The following is a 17,059-nucleotide window of genomic DNA, read 5'->3' on the forward strand; positions in this document are numbered from 1 at the left end:
ATAAAAGCATACAGATGTCCACTTGTAGTCGGCTGTGTGAGTGCAAGAGTTGGTCTGTTTCACCCTCTTCTACTCTGTGTGCAGCACCTAACAGCACTGGCACAGGCTCTAACCTCTCTACTTCCGTCCATCTTTCCATAGGCATTAAAATCACTGGGATATTTTCCTTGAAACCCTGCTTTGTTAAGTCAGTGGTTCTCAAGGTGCCCTTGGTCCCTAACTGAGCAACTGTCAGCCATCCCTAGGAACTTGTCATTCATGCACATTCTTAGACCCATCCAGTTATGCTACTGAGAAAGCCCGGGTGGGGCCAGCAATCTAGGTTTTAATCAGCACTCCAGCTGGCTCTGATGCTGACTCAATAACCATCAGGAAAGACAATGGCTCCCTGAGCTTCTCTATATAAAATACAGATGATTGATGCATGAGTAATTAGCATAATGCTTAAATGTACTTGCAAATAAATCTACACCAGCAGTCAGATTTTAGCAGACGTTCTCTCAGTCTTTGTGTTTCTCTTCTCCTGTAGTCTTTCTCCAATGAAGCTAAAAGCTTCGTTCTTTACCTTAGCACAGTAGGTATGTGCAAAAGAAAAGTCCGATTACTCAGTGCTCACCCTTCGCCCACTCACTCTCAGCCTTTATTTTCCTTCTCTCTACCCATTGCAGCCTTTGACGTCCTCTGAGAAGGTACTTCTCCCATCCTCATCTGTCATGCCCCAGAATGACCTTGGCCAGTATCTCCTGATGAATACTGAAACCCCTCAAAGCCCTTAGTTGGCCACTGTTGACCTGGTTTTCATATCCAGCCCCCTCCCAACTTTCAACAGGCCTCACTTTATCAGACCACAGAGCCTTCCCGACTGTCCTGGGTTTCCAGACTCTGGTCTTAGTACCATCATCAGGCCTTCCATGCACACACCACAGTCATCATCCCATCACCTGGACTCCTACTCGTCCCAGGTAGGGAACTTTTAAATACACACAGATCCTCGAGGAAATGAAATTTGGCTCATATACATTCCAGAATTTTCCATTTGCTAAGATTGTATATGTCTAATTCGTAATTATGTTTGCTTTCATCATTGTACAATTCTTTTATTTCTCATTAAGTAGAACTGTATCCTAGCAGTTTATCCTTTCAGGAGATGTTGATTGTATAAGAAATACTTGTAATACCTATCCTGCTTTTGTTGTTTCTAAAAATCTAAACTGTAGGTTAGAGATGAACAAGAATCTCTCTTTGGCATTGATGGACAAAACCTTCTAAGAAGAAAATCACTAAATTTGAAGTATAAAACTTTAAATGGATTTTACTATATTTACAATAATGTGTAAACATCAGCACTGTTTAATTCCAGAAATATTTTTATGACCCTAAAATTAAAATCCCACCATATAGTTGTTGGTGACCACTCCCAATTTCTTCCTCCCATTAACCTAAGGGGAAACTCCAGAAACCAATCTTGTGTTCACTGTCTCTTTGTACTCAACATTTCTGAAGATTCTACTTAAATGAAATTAGAGGTCTGTGGCCTTTGGTATGACATGGCATTTTGAAATTCATTCATTCACTCATGAAATATGTATCAGGACTTTAGAAATTTCCACCTCTGTATAGTAGTTTAGTACAAAAACTAAATTGCTCATCCAGTATCAGTTAACATTTATGTGTTTTTCTTAGTGTGTGTGTCTGTGTGTGTGTGTGTGTCTGTGTGTGTGTGTGTGTGTGTGTGTGTGTGTATGTGTGGTGTGTGTAGCACATGAGTGCCACAGCATGCACAGTGAAGTCAGAAGACAAACTTCCACCTTATTTGACACGGATTCTTGGTTGTTTTCATCCAAAGTGTACACCAGGATAAGTGGCTCACAAGTTTCTAGAGAACATCGTATCTTCAGCTCCCATCTTCTCATCGAAGCAGTGGAGTTACAGGAGTCCGCACTAGGCTTTTGGTTTTATGTCGGTTCCGGAGATTCAAACTCAGGCCCTCCTGCTTACACGGTCAGCTCAGTGAGCCATCTCCTATTTTTACCTATGAAACGTCTATCTCCTAGCACCAAGGAACAGCAGGGCTGTGGTGGCATTTATGGTGAGATTTGTATCAACATGGCTCTTGCTTAGACACCTGGGATTGGAGCTGATAGATCATCCTGAACAGTTTGAGGAACAATCAAGTTGTTTTCCTCAGAAGTTCAACGAGGACACATTCTCATCAGCAAAGAAGAGTTCTGGGTTTCCTGAGTTCTTTAACACTGGGTATTTTGTGGGTTTTATCTGTCTTATTAAATAGAGGGCCATGATGCTGTGTGTCTGACCATGTGCCTGAGCGCCATTTCTCTGATGGACAAGGACTTTAAGTACATTTGGTCATGTTTACCTTCATTTCCTTGTGTCTTGCTTGGAGAAAAGACTCCAAATTCTTCCCCCATTTTAAAGTCAGAGCATTCTTGTTTTTATCATTGCTATGTATAAGTTCTAAGGGACTATCCTCAGGGACAAAATGACTCCTTCTTTAGGAGTTCTTGGGTGCCTGCTCACAAGAGGTCATCATAGATGGACTTGTTGAGTCCCATGGTGGCTTGTAGAAGTTGTCTCCTATAAGTCCATGAATTTGAAAACTTGGTCCCCAGTTGCTCTTTGGGAAGGATTAGAAGTGTGGCCTTGCTGGAGGAAGTGTGTCACTCAGGAGAAGATTGGAGGCTTAAAAAGAATGAGGTCACCCCTCTGTTTTTTCCCTCTGTTGTGGTTCAGGATGTGAGTTTTCAGCCGTTCCTTCTGCCATATCTTTGCTATGCCACTATGAATTCTAACCTTCTGGAAAATAATCCCAAAATAAATACATTGTTTTTAGGCTGCCCAGATCATGGTGTTTTATCACAGTGATAGAAAAATAGCCAAGACAAATTCTTACTTTACCTTCTAGAAAGATGGGGAATAGAAGGAACATGGAAGTCTCATCTGAGACTCTAGCTACCCTTGCCAATTGTCTCAATTCTGCCAAATCTGTCTCAGGTCCCTGGCGGGGAGGAGCTAGGGGATATAGGTGAGAGAGGATCAGGAGAGGGGGCTTTATCTATGCATCCATGGGGAAGCCATAATTGCTGCTAGTTGAAGGCATTCCAGCATGGTTGCCTTAATGTCGCCTATGCTCCTACCCGTAACTCCTCCCATATTGTAGAGAAGCCGAATGAGTGTCCTGGTTCTCCCAGTGAGCTTGGTAAAGTGAGGACTTAGACAGACCTAGTTCAGTTCTCCCCATGGAAGGGATCTCAGCTCAAAATCCTTTATGTAATCTAGAAATATTGCCTCATCTGTGCTTAGTGTCGAAGGGTTCCTTCCAGTTCATGGTTGTGTTTTCCTCCGAAGTGCTGTGGGGCTCACTCCCACAGACTTGTCACAATGAAGTTACTTTATGTTTTGCTTATGCTGTGGTGTCTTGTTTAGGAAACCATTGCTGGAAGGCATGACAATTTGTACCTGTGTTTCCTTCCTAGAAGACTGTGCTTTTGGCTTTCGTATTTAATTATTTATCCTGAGTGGTGTGTGTTTGTGTGTGTGTGTGTGTGTGTGTTTACATGCATATGTGTGCAGTAAGAGCCCAAACTCATTTTTGTTTGTAGCTCTTGACTGGTTACAGCACCTTTTATTGAAATCCAGTTTGTTCCCAATTGAATGACATTGGCACACTTCATGAAAAATCAGCTCATCACAGAGTTATGGTCTACTTGTTACTGGACCCTACTCATCAATTCTATACGTATCTATATGCCTGTGCTACACTGGAAGATTTTAAATCAGGACATTTTTAAGACCTCTAAGCTTGTTTTTCAGTTTCAGTATTGCTTGTCTATTATAATGTTTTGAATTTTCATGTCAATTTCAGGGTCACCTTGCCCCTACAGGAATGAAAGCATTTGATAACAATTACATTCTGTCTGCAGATCAATACAGGCACTGCAGTAGCTCCTTAATGCTATTGACTCTTCCAATCTGTGGACATGGGTCATCTTTCCATTTTGTAAAGCATTTAATCACTTTCAATGTTATTTTGTCTTTAATATATAGCTTCGCCTCATTAGTTCAGCTTATTCCTAAGTATTTTACTCCTTTCACTACTAAACTATTTTTATATAGTTTACTGTTAACATATATACATAATATATATGTATATATACATGTATATGTTTACTAACAATAAACTATTTTAAATATATATATATATCTTGAAAAAGAAAAATTGTTATTTTTATTGCATAGCCTTCGTTTTAATGATTTCACGAATTCCATGAAATGTTGGGGTTTTCACCATGTAAGATTAAGTCATTTGCAAACACTAATACTGTTGCTTCTTAGTTTCCATTCAGACCCTTCTCAGTTTCTCCTCTCCGTGCCTTACTGCTGAGTGAAGTGATGAGAACTGACATTACTAGCTTTGCTTCTGACCTTGATGGGGGAGTTCCTAGCCCTGTTCTGTGTCTGTGGCCTGAAGTGAATGGATGACAGCTGGGCAGTTGATAGTCTAAGACACTCAATGATAAAAGGGTGGGAGGTGGGTACTTTACAAGGGCTATGTTCTACCATACTTGTTGGGACTTGTAAGATCATGTGCAGGCCTAGGAAATGCCTAAGAAGGCTAAAGCACTAACCTTTGGCCAGTTTCCAGGCTCTGTGAGATCAGTCAGTTTAAAACAGACTAGTACATTAGCCCACTTGTGTTTTGGACAATGTCACTTGGAGGTAAATAGAGTAGGTAAATTCCTAAGACAGCTATGGGAACAGGCTCCCACTCATCCTCAGTCAAAAAGTTCCTGGTCAGTTTATTTCTCCCATCTCTCTCTAGGATCCCCTTCTAGCACACAGCCTGTCATTTCTTTCAGGACTATTGTCAAGGTGTCTCAGAGCAGAGGAGAAGAAAGGGGTACTTAAGGTACAAATTTGTACTTCGTAGCCAATTTTAAAACATGATTTAAGAGTTACTTTACATATTTTTATTTCTAGAATCCTGAAGTTGTGGAGTCTCATAGTATTTAATAGATTTTTAAAATTAACTTTTATGAAAGTATATGTTGAGGTTTCCTTAATTGGCCATTCTTACATCTAAACGTGGTGGTTGGATTAGGCAGTCAACCCCTTTCCGTGTTGCTAGAGAAACAGGTTGTACCTGTTACAACACACAGTGCAACCACAGAGGGGTCCCCTGGGATTCTTAGCTCTATGTCTCCATGCTTTTCCAATGTTGAACACAATGAGATTTTAAATATTTGACGTTATGGTTCAGCACATTGTATACCATAGAGTTCATGGCAATGACAGCACAGTTAATAACAAAATCAACAATGTATAGAGCACTTCTAAAATGTGACCTTTTTCATTATATTTCCGTGTGTTTATATGTGTGTAAAGGAGGGTTTGTTTGGTTTTTGTTTTTGTTTTTTGAGTTTTCAAACATACAGAAAAATAATGAGAAAATTAATCTAGCAGCTTTAAGATAAAACCCTGCGACTGCTAAAGGTTGTTAGGAAGACCAATTGCTCAGGTACATTTAAATGTGTGTATGGGTTGGGGGGGGGATGTTTTGTTCATGAACCATGCTTAGTTGCTTGGTGCACTTGGGTGCCAAAAGGTGTCCTATTCCTTGAAGTGATATTGGAAGTGCAAAACCAGCCATTGCCTTTAGCTGCTTAGATGTGGCTGCAGCCCATGGGACTCCACTGTTCTTCACTGTCCCAGAGTCCTGACTTAGCACCCGATGTTCTCCAAAGCTTACTTTGTTAAACAGCTACTTGAGAGATTTGTTTGCAAACCAGTGAAAGTGGCCCCAGATGTCATCATTGCTGGGGAACGGGACACACAACTGGAATGTTCAGTTTTAGCACGGAACAGGAGTCAATGGGTGTCTAGCTATTTACTACTGTTTTTGTTATTGTTGTGGTTGAAATCCACACAGAGCCCAAAACATACAACTACTGTAATGTTTGTTTTGTTCTGTTTGTTTGTTTTTGGCCTTAAGAGTTCTGCCTGTGGCTCAAAGGTGCTGCCTTGAATTCGGGACCTCGATTAAGGATAGATTTAACCAAGGGAAATCGACAGGTATACTTTCTGCAATCATGACCAAGTTCTAAGTATAGCCAGACTAATTTTTCTCTGCCAGAGCTCAAGAAATTTCACCTTTGTGGTTTTGTATGCTGTCTACCAGGTCTGCGAACACAAAGCAGACTCTGAAATGCTCTTCACTTTGTATCATCTCTCCCCTTGCAAGTTCTCCACCTGCTTATCAGTGTGATTTCAGGAACAACTGATCAGCCTCAGAGGTCAGTTGCCAGAGCTGGAGAGCAAACTGTCTGAATAAACACTTACCTTTACTTGACCCTTAAATAGTACTCAACAGGGAGGCAGGATGCAGTTTATAAAGGTCACTGGATGAGGGCTGAGGGGTTAGGAATGTTAGTCCCAGCTCTTCCTCTAGCTCAGTGGCCTCTGCTGCTCTAAGTGGCTTGGTGTTATGGGCCTTCCTCTGCAAAGTGTACTGGATCAGAAACTTTGCAAGTGCGCTGTGCAAACTGAAAGCCTTCTTAGGGTTGTTTCAGGCTGTGCTGGGATGTGAGACATGGGCTGGCTAGAGTGGTTTAGTGTATTCCTTTCAATCAAAACTGCTTAAATTCTCCTTGTCTTTAACATTTGAGATTCTAGCACCGAACTTTCTTAGGAAAGATTCTGAGGCCTGGAGAATCTGTTTCTGGAAGGCTGTTCTTTCATATCACCTTGTGCCATTATTGTGTACAGCAAACCCACGCAACTCCAGAATTCATATGAGTCCATGGTAGCAACCAAAGAGTCATCCACACGTCTTCAGTGAAATTAGCAGTAAGAAAGGATGCTGGGGCGAAGTACTGTGTGTGCCACATGGCTGTCAAGTGTGTGTTTATTGATAACTATGATGACACAAGCATTCTGAGAGTAGCTAGATATTTTTGGTGTATTCATGTTTCTTTTTGCTATAGTGCATTTTTTATTTCTGTCATATTTTGCCAAACAATAAATAAAGAAGGCATTAATATTCATGAGATGTCACAGCAATTGTTGAGTTTATTTTGCTCTCAGGGACACAGACCACCAAAGAGAAGATGCTGTAGTTGTCATTAGAGAATAAAATAGTAACGATCATAACAACTATCTTCCTAATTCTCCAGGGCACATTAGAAGCACACAGAGTTGCCTGGATGCATTTATGATGGTTAAGCATATTGCAGTACCCCATAGCTTACTTTTATATGCCTTGATTTGAATCCCAGAGTGTACCTGAGCCTGTTCTAACTTTCTCACACACAGCAGAAACTTGGGCATGGATGAAGAACCAAAAGTCCTCTTTCTTACTCTAATGTAAATTATTCCCAGCTGTCCATATCTCTGCAGTTCTTGGTAGTTCTTGCTTTCCTTTAGGAAGAGGGACCTGTGTTTGCAAAGTGCACACCATAGTACTCTGCCCATGCTTGAAGTTCAGTGTGTTTTTGAAGATGACAAATAAGGATGGCACACATAACTACTGCATCTTAATGCCAGTTAGCGTGCACTCCTGCAGATGCCACACAGCTTTTCTAGTCTTTGTGTGCTCTCATTTTTGCTTGCTCTGGGTCGTCCATGATGGGTCCAGACCCAGCCTTGTAGCCTATCCAAAGTCAATTGATAAGGCAAAAGAAGAAATACCATTTTAAGCAACAGTGACGATGTTTGGCATGTTCCTTAGGATTCTTTAATATTTAGGAAGGAATAAGAAACTCACCTGAGAACTTTGGTTTTTAAACATAGTAAAGTGATCATATACTTCAACATAATTTCCAGCCGCAAATATTCCCTGCCTTGTTTTTAAGAGCAGCTAGTTAGACATGAAGAACATGCTATCTTTTATTATATATGAGCACACTGTAGCTGTCTTCAGACACACCAGAAGAGGGCATAAGATCCCATTACAGATGGTTGTGAGCCACCATGTGGTTGCTGGGATTTGAACTCAGGACCTCTGGAAGAGCAGTCAGTGCTCTTAACCGCTGAGCCATCTCTCCAGCCCCGAACATGCTATCTTTTGAATACACATCTTAGCCTCTGATCTCTGCCAACTCATTCTGTGTAATGCACAATAGCAAACAGTGCTCGTGAGTCCCCTTGTTAGAGCCAATCTTCCTAGATTTGGAATTTGAGTATAGTATCTGGGAGTCATATGATCTTGTACTTCACTAATATCTCATAAATCACATTTCCAGAAGGTAAATGTTTATGACACTAATACCTATCTCATAGAGATATTTTTATTAATATGCAAGTAATATGTGTAATATGTAAATAATGTGTAGGTAAAAATTTTGTAACTGGACTATTGTAAATTCTGTACTGGTGTTTCTATGATCATTGTTTACCCATCTAGGCTTCAGCTGCTTCATCCCTAAACATGGAGTTGTGACAAGAACATTTGTAGGTTAAAGGAAGCTTTGTAATGTCTCTTTTGATTTCCTTTCCACATCACAAATACTCAGTAAATCAGAACTGTCATTTTTATGTGTGGGTTATTCTAAACCTTGACCTTAGTTACATGTGGTGTGCCTAGTGTCTTTCTCACTCTTTGTTTTCCCAGAAGAGGGGACACATGTGCTGCTCTCATTCTCTACTGTTCTAGCTTGAGATTTCTACCAGGAATTGTTTCTTGCACAAAGGACCACATGCTAGTCCATGCTTGTTGGTTGATATTTGCTACTGAGGTAGATCTGTAAATTATTGACTCAACATCTGAACAGGGAGCCTAATATAGTACCCAAGCTTTGATATCGGCCATTCCACTGAGCAGAGACACATTTGTCCCCTCCCTGGCTTTCCAATTAGTCTTTAGTAGCACATGGGTCAGTAATAGAGTTGAGATGAGGTTTGAATACGCAGGCGTAACAGGGCATTGGTCACAGAACCTCTAGTTCATAGGAAGGTCTATTCTACCGTCTTACCAAATGTCAAATCAGTCCCATTCATTAGATTCTCTTTAAGAAATCATTTCCAACCTTAGCTTTGCCACAATATGACATTAGAGACACTGGACTACTTCCTGATTTGGCATCCATGTAGCTGTTTTTGCCTCTTAATTTCTCATGGCATCATAAAATTTATATAAAATCCAATTCAATAGTATTCTAATACTGCTGTGTATTAACATTTATATTCTCAAAATTAGTTAAAGCAGATTGTTTTATGCACAAAAAGGCAGATACTTGAAATGTGCACATGATTACCAGTTGCCAAAAATTCAAATTCATTGATTAGTCATGGCCAAACATTTTGAGATCATCCAAGGATTTACAGAAATTAATCCAATTATATGGATATATTTCCTTTGTGAGTCCTATTGATGACTGTTTGGGGGAAAATAGAGTATTGAAAACATCAATATGGTTCAGAGAGAAATTTTTTTAGCCAAAGCATTATGAAAGATTCCACTATAATCCATTGAGAAGTTCTGAAACGTAGATTGGAAATATGATTCAGGTTTAGCCACTGAGGAAATTAAAACACCAGAAGAATGAGAGGTTCATCCATCTCCCAGCAAGGCAGGGACACAGCCTAGATTAGAATGCAAATGACAATGTTCTCTAGACGTACAAAGAAGAGCGTGCAAGCCAAAATGTGTGTTTATAAAATACTTCCAGAGTTAGACGGCCCTGATGGAGTATCTGTTGTGTTATTATTCAGTATCTGTCTAATTCTGGTAGGTGCTGTAAGAAGCAACAACCATCTGGAGTAAAAGAAACTTGAAAACCAGACACCATCCCAAGACATCAACGGAAGAAACAGCTGGAATCAACGGAGAGAGAGGCAGTGGGCACCTGGAGGTAGGTGTGGCCACCATTGCCAGGAGGCTATGTGAAGGCCATCATCACGTACATCTTTACAGAGTTGAAACTGACCCAGTGTGAATCCATGTTTGTGTGTTCATCTAATTCTTGAAGGTCGTTTCTGTCTTCTTGCTACTCTAATAGAATGTGTCCCTCTTTCTCTCTCCTACCCACGTGTTTTCTTCTCTCTCCATCTTCGCTAGTTTTTACGTATTTCACATTCAAATTAATTCTAAGGCTATTGACAGGGAATACTTTGTGTATCCAATGGAAATTGATTATTTTTTGGATATATGATTCAGGTTTAGCCGGAAATGAAGAGGAGGGGTGGAAAAGGGAAGGAGAGGGTGAGATGAAGGCTATGAAGAAGGATAGAGAATGAGTTTTCTAAGAAAGGGGAGGAAGAAGAGGGGAATGAGGAAAAGGAAATTCTGGAGGGAAAGAACTATTAAAAAGAAGTTGGAGACCAAACACTGCTTACTAGGCAAATGTTTCTTTGGCTCTAAGGACATTCTAAATGTTCTTGGTCACACACTTTCCCATTATAGTCCTTACCCTGAACTATTTACTTTAATAGATGTAATACAAATTGTTCAGAAAATTCTACAAGATATTATTGTCCCCTTTGTAAGTTCCTGACTCTGGTCTTCTGAGTTCCTAGAAGGTTAGACTACCCACTATTGACAAGGAGATGCCAAAAGTGGTGATGGAGTCTAAAGTTAGGCTCGTAGGAATATGGATTTTGGTTTTGGCTATTAGTGTGGCTTTTGGGCATATCACTGACCACACTTATAGCTTTAAAATGCCACAAGCCAGTTCTTTCTTCATTGTCTTGTTGTCACAAAATTAATCTATACAATAGCCTGATGAGAGGACGCACAGGAAAAATAGGTACCTATGGCCACAACGAATTACTGTTCATATTCCTATTATTTAAGAATCCAAACTTGAAACTTTTTGTTCTATCCATCTATTTTTGCTCAGCTCACCATGATTGCTCCTGTAGTTGCTTTATCAAGGTTGTGAACAGCTTTGGGACCCTCAGAGCTGAGCTGTTCAAGCAGAATTCTCTTTCTCAGTTGTGCCTTTGTTTTTGCATAATGCCAAAGACCAGGGTCAGGTTCAGTCAAGTAAGGTTTCATACTAATGACTTATAGTTGGTGTGCAAGAAAGAAGGAGCCATAGGGCATATGCATATGTATGCAGACTTTGGGGGGCAGGTTTGAAGCTTTGTTAAATCTGCAAATATAACAGATATTGAGTTAAATTACAATCTAATGACAGTGTGCTCTGGGGCCTGAAGGAGAAAAGGTTATTGGGATTCTAATGTCTAACTGCATGCTGGGTCGAAATATATCTTTTTAAAAAAATAATATAGCTCTTCAGTCTAAAAGAAGTCTCCAGTAATAATAAGAAAAATACTCAGAACATTTGGAAATAAGTGAAACTTTTTAGACCTTGTTTAAACCACCTATGTAAATACATTATACATAGTATAAATGTATACTTATATTTTTAAAGAATTGTGATTAAAACATTATACAGCCATTGTGATCTTTAAAGATTTTGAGCATGGATGGTTTCAGGATTACTTGATATATATTAAATGCTCTTGAAGCCTTATAATATGAACTTTTAACATCCTGGAAACACAAAGAGGTACTTAATGCACAAAGCTCTATACATTGCCTAAGAAATTGGAATTAGCAGGTTGAAGTGAAATGGTGTTTGGAATTTGGAAGACCAGCTAGTGAGAAATGCAATTTTAATGTAATAGGTAGAAGATGATTCAAAATATATGAAATGTCAAAGAGCAAAATGTAGACCAGATTGTTACAACATTCCATACCCAGGTTAGTAGACAGTTTTGCTTTTCTCTGCTCTAAATCTTCTTGCCTTTAAAGACATCTGCTTGAAAACCTGGAATTTGTGTGTATGATCTGTTTTCTATTTTAACCGACTTCCTACATTCAATTGTTATAATTTGTGATAAATTTTAGGTACCTAGATTTTTATCTTTCATAGCACCATGCAGAAATAAAAAAGAAATGGTCCCTGATGATTTTACCAGACCCAACTCCTTAGGGAAAAGTCATGGGAGAGAAAGAGTGGAAGTTTCATGGAGCAGATTTAAATCAGTGTAGTTACATTCAGTCTAAAATAGACAATGATGATTAGGATTTGGAACATACCTGGTAATGAAGAGAGTTGGCTTTAAAACAAGAAGGGAAGCCTTTCAACGAGCTAGGAGAAACCATGAGCAGGCTGGATTGGAGATGTGTGCTAATGAACTCCAAGCACGGAAACTTTGTGAGGTAGGATTGAGCTTAATCAGAGGGGCAGGGCATGCTCATACTGTTTGATGGGTTGAAATAGAAGATGTAATCTTGTGGCAGATCGTAGTAAAAGGAGAGGACTTCTGGTGTGGTGCTCTATGTTCTCCCTCAATACGTGGCTATGACCACACGTTGTAGGCCTGTGATTGTGCTAGTTCAGATGTTACAGTTGAGAGGAATGGGGGGTAGGAAAGCAGACTTAACAGAAACCTGACAAAGACCCAAAAGGCAAGCAATACTGATCTCAGTCCACCTCCGTTGCTATGCACATTAAAAGGGTCACAGCAGGCAGCACCAAGAACAGGTTCTACAATCAACGAGATCTAGATTTGATTCATTTCCACTAAGCAAGAATTTGTGGCTTTATGTTATTTGCACCTTGATTCTCCGTTCTCAGAGGAGAATATCTTTGGGTTCCAAAAATTAATTGTACATGAAAATATAGAAACTTTTTCATCTCAGTAGCATTTGTTGTAAAACAGTTTCCCTTTTTTTATATATTCATCCCAGCAACATCATGATAGGTACTGTTACTACCCTCTGTATCTAGATGTGCAAGTTTGTGTACCAAAATGGGAAATAATTTGCTTCCATTTGCACAATTTCATGACAGAGAAAAATTTCGAATTTCCAAGAAGTCTAACTGCATAAACTAACCAGTCACACTGCCTGGCCCTGCCACATCATCTGAAGGATCGCCTGTCTTCAGTTATGAAGGAAAAGTAACAAGCAATCTCTTTGTACCATCTGGTCCCGAGGTTCTGTGATTGGTATACTCTGTGAGGAAGGGGGCCTTGGTTAAGCAGTTAGGGCAAGACATATGGAAGCCATAGTCTGGCTTTTTGAGTACAGCAGAGAACCCTGGAAGTTCCTGATGGGTTGGGGCTTCCAAGAAAGTAGCATTGTCTACTCTGCAACCAGGGCTCATCTTATTACCAACCATCTTTCTTTCAGGAGTTCAGCATGTGCCGATTTTGCACATGTTGAACATGAAATATTTTTTTCAGAGATCTATTTCTGTCCTGGAGATTAAATTAATAGAAGGAGGAGAAGAGGAATAGAAAAGAAGGAGGAGGAGGAAGAAGAGGAAGAGGGAGAAGAGGAGGAAGAGGAGATGGAGAAAGAGGAAGAAGAAGGAGGAGAAGGAGGAGGAGGAGGAGATTCTAAGAACAAGAAATTGCAAACATCTGTTAAGGAGAGATATTTCTGTGAATGTGGCAGGGGTAGTGAGGCCATGGTGTTTTGAATGAGATTATCCCCATTCAGTCATTTGAACACTTGGTGAGGTTAGGGGTGGTTCACCCTTGCTGGAGAAAATACCTCAATGGAGGTAGCCTTTGAGAATTTAAAGTCTCAAACCACAGCCAATTTGTTCTCTCTCCTTCATGGTTGTGTTAAAAGAAAGGGTTGCTCAGCTTCTTGCCCTACCTCTATGGCTGCCGCTCACTGCGGTCCTTCTTCCATGATAGACTCCCATCTCATTGGAATGATAAGCCCAAAGAAGCTCTCATATTCGACCTTGGTTACCTTGGTCATGGCATCTTATCACAGCATCAAAAAAGTAACCAATATAGAGGGTATTTATGCAGGGAACGTTACTGAATACCTGGTGGAAATAGAACATTGTGAGTAACTGGAGCTTCTGACAGGATTTAGATGGTTTGTTAGGGACCTTTCTTTTTTTTTTTCTTTTTTTCGGAGCTGGGGACCGAACCCAGGGCCTTGCGCTTGCTAGGCAAGCGCTCTACCACTGAGCTAAATCCCCAACCCCATTAGGGACCCTTCTTGATCTTCTTGCTGTGTGTTCATCTCTTGTGAGTGAGTGACCTTCCCCAACCTTTCATCACGTGTTAAGGAAATGAGACTGCACTTCTAAGTCCTAGAAGGAAACAATTAAGGACAGTCTGGCTAGATTCGACATTGATACCTTTGAGGAAGCACCACTTTTCTGAAAGTGAAGAGGTTAGTGTTAGCATCCACAGACGCTCAGTAGGTGGAGGAGGAAGAGCTGGCAGGAGCCAGCGGTGAAGCGTGCAGCAGGTGGCAGATGAATCAAAATTGGGGAAGAAGCCACTGATTATCTTAGTTTGACATATCAGAAATTTAACTCTCTCTTTTACCACGATCGTGAAGGGGAGAGAGCACGAATATCTGATGTAGCTCTCAGTGGGCTAAAGTCCAGGTTTCCTTAGTGATATGTTTCTATAGACTTGTAGAAAGAACCAGTGACCTTTCTTTTCCTTATTCTAGACACTATTGCTCCCTTGACATATGGCCCACTCCCACAACTTCACCATCAGCAGCTCAACGGTGTGAATTATGTTTCCACACCCTGGCTCTGCTTCTGTATCTGCGATCACATCTTCCTTCCCCACAGCCAGCATAGCTCTCCTGCTTGCACTACGACATATGTGGCAAAGGGCCCATCCAGGGTATCTAGACAATCTCTTGACCCAAGTGCCATATCTGGAAAGTCCTTCTTGATGTCTGGTGATATAACCACAGATTCAAACATGCAGGGGACTACCGTCTTGTCATTCTGTCTACTTCCATAGTCTCCTTCTTCACAAAGCACATTATAAGACATAAAAGGATAGCAAAGTCTGCGGTAGTGAAAATAGAAAACTTCCGTGTATTCTTTCCTCGGTGTAGTGACAGTAAAATAAAACTACTACATTATTTATTTTTCTCTTGCATGATACAGCGTGATCAAGGTAACATAAGAGAGTCTATTTGCACTTTTGATTCCAGAAGGATTAGAGTCCATCGTGACAGCAAGTGACTGGCATAATGACAGGAGTGAGAAGCAGAGAGATCACAGTTGTAAATTAGAGAGAATAGAGTATTGCATAAGACTATAAACTCCCATTGCCTCTCCAAAACAGTGAAATCAGCTGAGGACTATGCTTAAATATCCGATCCTATATGCGATGTCTCTCATTCAAACACTCCAAATCATTATTGTGTCCCTAAGATGTATGTTGAACTTAGGTTTCTTGTTTGTTCCGTCATGAAGGAATGGAAACTTCAGGTCTGCTTCAGCTGGAGTGGTGACGCAATCATACTGGTTAGGGCTCTACCCCATTTCTGATGTCACTTTCTTGGTACTGGCTTTCTTCCTGTTTTTTATCTGATGTTACTTCGTCATCACTATTTTGAAATTTCTAGCCAGTGTATATATGTGTATCTATATTCATTGATATCTGTGACTCCAAATAAGTGAGACTAATAACTCAACTCTAAGATTCTATTGATCATTTCACCATCAGACTCTGCTGTGAGGTAAATTGGTTTTTAACTATCCCAAGTGTTCACATGGCAGGCCAGGAATTATATTCGATTGGTGATCATGCAGTCAAAGATGGAGCATTAGTATTTACACATTTTGAGGACAGAGACGAGGACATTTTATACTTCATACATGTACAAAATGATAAAATTAGCATTGGAAGCAAATGGTTCCAGATATTACGGCATTGTTCTGACTTGTCCTGTCACCTGGTTTGCTATTGTGGACTTAAAATAACCACGAGCCTAAAGAATATTCTTCTAAGCAAAAAGCAGGTGTCAAAATATCAGCCCAATGGAAATAATATCTATTTTTCTTATTTAGTCCTAACTGAAAAGGAAACTCAATATTCCATGAACTCTTAGCACCTGAGATGAAAAAAAAAGAGTTAAAAGTTGTGAGGGAAAAATAGAGCTAGTATCCAACAAAGTGGCATGTCCTATTGTCACGCAAGAAGCAAGAGAAACGATTACAAAGAAAACACTCAGAAAATAATCAAAGACGGAAGCTTGTGAGTTTAGGAGATTCAATGGTGGTTACGATTGTTTCCTGTTGTGTAGAAAAGCCCAATTTAAAACCAAGTGCACAGAAGGCACCAGTGTTTAAATGGGCTGGAACAGTGAAAGTTTGTAATGACTACATTATCCACTGGAAGTTAGGATATACAAGCTGTGATTTGCTCAAGACACTAGAGATATGCACACCGTATTGTAGACTGAGAGCCCTTCAACTTGATTAAACCTTGAACAGATATGAGAGAACTAAGCCCTAAGGCTCCTGATGCTTTTCTCATTGTTGCATTGATTTGCAGATTTGCAGCCTGGAATGTCAGATATAGCAGTCATAGGTCTGACTCCCTGAGATATTCATATTTACAGTTCAGTATGAAATCAATATGGCTTCCAGTTTGCAAGTCCTCTCACCTTAGATAGAGAATCCTGGGTAACCTTGCCTTTAAAACCTAGAACCGTTCATTACATAGCCAAAGGTTGTCACTTAGCTAGTTAGTAACATTCACCAAATATTAGAACTTGAGCTTGAAGAAGACTAGCTATGTTCTAAGCCATTATGAGTGTTCATCTGCATGACCTGTGCCTCATTTGCATGCTGATTAAATATTCATGAGTGCTTCTTCTCTATGAGGTGCTATGTCACTCACTAGGTATACAGAAATAAATGGGATCACATGAAAAGAAAAGTAACAATGTGGTTTTATTTTTCAGAGGGTTCATCATAAAATGTCTCCTTAACCTTCCTCCCTTCCAGAGTATGAGGTAAGCATAGTTATTCTAAGGTTTACAGAAGAGATGTTTTAGGAAATATAGGTTCAGGGAGATCCCAGATTAGGACAAGGACAAGGAGATGAAGATTATCTCAAATCTGTGTCCCAGAGCTAGAAAGGCCATGGGAGATACATGGAAAGAGGTGAGGTTGTAGATCTGTGAAGCTTGAGAAATGTAGCATTTAAAACCCATTAGCCAAAGAGTTAGGGAGGTCCTCACCACCTACATTTTGTTTATAAAATTCTCAGTAACAAACTCATAGTAACAAAAGTCTAAGCCATC

The 17,059-nt window shown here is 40.0% G+C and overlaps 1 protein-coding gene across 5 annotated transcripts in view; it reads left to right on the top strand.

Moving 5' to 3' along the window:
• The window catches only part of Sema6d (semaphorin 6D), a 585,978-nt gene that overhangs the window by 42,832 nt on the left and 526,087 nt on the right, over positions 1–17,059 (top strand). For all 5 annotated transcript variants that reach the window (XM_087652073.1, XM_087652079.1, XM_087652091.1 and 2 more), the window contains exon 2: positions 9,747–9,866. The gene's annotated coding sequence lies outside the window, so the exon portion shown is untranslated. The remainder of the gene's footprint in view (positions 1–9,746; positions 9,867–17,059) is intronic.

Source organism: Rattus norvegicus, chromosome 3 (assembly GCF_021556685.1).
Source record: "Rattus norvegicus strain SHRSP/BbbUtx chromosome 3, alternate assembly SHRSP_T2T, whole genome shotgun sequence".
In the NCBI taxonomy this organism is placed as follows: Eukaryota; Metazoa; Chordata; class Mammalia; order Rodentia; family Muridae; genus Rattus; species Rattus norvegicus.